The following is a 2,499-nucleotide window of genomic DNA, read 5'->3' on the forward strand; positions in this document are numbered from 1 at the left end:
GGCTCAAATAATCCTCCCACCTCAGACTCCCCAGTAGCTGGGATTACAGGCGTGTGCCACCACACCTAGCTAACTTTTAAAATTTTTTGTAGAAACAGGGTCTCACTATGTTGCCCACGCTGGTCTCAAACTCTTGATCTCAAGCGATCCTCCCACCCCAGCCTTCCAAAGTGTTGGGATGATAAGCATGAGCCACCACTAAAGTATATTTATTTACATTTACTCATGTTTAACAATTGTTTTACTCAATAGTCTTTCTTGTATCTCAATCCTTCCTTCTCATTTCAATTTCCCTCTTCCAGAAGCAAGTGTGATAGACTGTTCAATTTTTCACTTCTTCAACAAATACTTACTAAATGCCTACTGTGTGTCAAGGATTGTTCAAGTTACTAGAGATAGAGCAGTGGAGAAACAAAAATCCCTTTCATCACTGAGCTTACATTCTCACATTTTTGTCTGAAATGTCTATTTTACTTTCAATTTTGAATAATTTAGCTAGTAAAAAATTTCTAGATAGAGAGTAATTTCTCTCAGGATCTCTACTGTTACTATTACAGTCTTAAATCAATCTGTCATTCCTTTGTGGACAATCTGTCTTTTCTTCTAGTTAACTTTATGAAGTTCAGCCATTTCTTATTAAATATTGCCTCTCCTCTCTTCTCCTTTTTCTCTCCCTAAAGAACTTCTATTAACTATGTTGGACTTTCTCATTTTATCTGCAATGTCACTCAGCCTCTCTCTTTCTCCCTCTGTTACATAATGGGCAATTTCTTTCTAGTATACATTCAAAAATTCAGTAATACTCTTAACTTGTTTAACTTTTCCCTTGAGTTTTTAACTTGAATGAAATTTTTTCTATTAGTATTTTTTCTTTTTGGTTCTTTTCCAAATATACCTAGGTTTTTTTTGTTTTGTTTTGTTGTTTGTTTATTTGTTTTGAGACAGAGTTTTGTTCTGTTGCCTAGGCTGGAGTACAGTGGTGCGATCTCTACTCACTGCAACCTCTGCCTCCTGGGTTCAAGTGATTCTCCTGCCTCAGCCTCCTCAGTAGCTGGGATTACAGGCATGCACCACCACGCCCAGTTAATTTTTGTATTTTCAGAAGAAAGGGGGTTTTATTGTGTTGGTCAGGCTGGTCACGAACTCCTGACCTCAGGTGATTCACCCATCTCCACCTCCCAAAGTGCTGAGATTATATGCGTCAGCCACCGTGTCCAGCTGGTCTTTTTTCTAAATATAGTATCCTTACTTTTTCGATTCCTTTTTAAACGTCTATAATCATTTCATACTCATTTTGATTTATATGCAGCCGGCTATCACCAGTTAATGAAGGTCTGATTATGTTCCATGTCATGTACCATGGCACTCTGGTTGATTTTTTTTGTAGGTTTTATAATTTTGCATTATGAACTCATATAAAGTATAGCTCTAGCCACAGAAATTTGTGTAACCTGATGTGAGAGTGTGGCCCAAAGTTGTTTTCTAGCTTTGGACTGTCTTTTTGGGGTAGCTTCTTGGCTTAGGGATTGCTGAACCATGTAAATCAAACAAATTTCAATCTCAGACTTTCATGAGCACAAGTCTATGGTTGTGAATACTCAAGTCAGACATTTTTTCCCCCATCCACCTAGAACTCAGACTACGATGAATAAACTTGCTTTTCATCTTCCCGTGAATATTTTCTAGGCAAGGCTTTAACTGAGCATATGATCCTTTGAGAATCCTAGCTTTATGGAAACAAGGATCTTATTTTCAGCTATCTGACTCATCAACTTGTCTCTTGTCACCAGGAAGCCATTATAACCTATGTCTTTACGGTAAGAATGCCTTTGCTGCCTTATGTATTAGGTCAGGCTGCCTTAATAAGACACCATAGATTGAATGGCTTAAACAACAAGAATTTACTTCTCACAGTTCTGGGGGCTGTAAAGTCCGAGATCAAGATGCCAGCCCATTTTGTCCCACAGTAAGGGCCCATACTTCCTGGCTTGCAGCTGGCTGCCCTCTGTGTCCCGACACCAGATGCAGGGGAGACAGGGAAAGGAGTACAAAAGGCCTGGTGCTGTTCTTATAAGGGTACTAACCCCATCATGAAGGCCCTACCCTCATGACCTCATCTAAACCAAATGACCTCCAAAAGGCCTCATCTACAAATACCATCATATTGGGAGCTGGGGCTTCAACATAGGGATATGGTGGAGGGCATCACAATTCAGTCCACCTTATGAAGAGAAGTGAATTTATACATACCACTTAGGGCATGCCCTGGAACACAGCACTCAGTATATAGTGTGTTATTTCCATTTAACTTAACCTATACAGCCACTAGAAAAGGTGGGTACTATCATTTCCCCATTTTGCAGGTGAGAAAGCTGGAATTCAAAGAGGCCTTGCCCAGGGTCCCACAGTTCAAGGTCTGGAACTCAAATCTAGGTGTAACGGCATAAATTAGCTGGGCTATTTATTAGGGGGTGGGAGGCTATTCCACTAGGAGTAACA

The sequence above is a fragment of the Trachypithecus francoisi genome, unplaced genomic scaffold, assembly GCF_009764315.1.
Source record: "Trachypithecus francoisi isolate TF-2019V2 unplaced genomic scaffold, Tfra_2.0 Lachesis_group16, whole genome shotgun sequence".
Lineage (NCBI taxonomy): Eukaryota > Metazoa > Chordata > Mammalia > Primates > Cercopithecidae > Trachypithecus > Trachypithecus francoisi.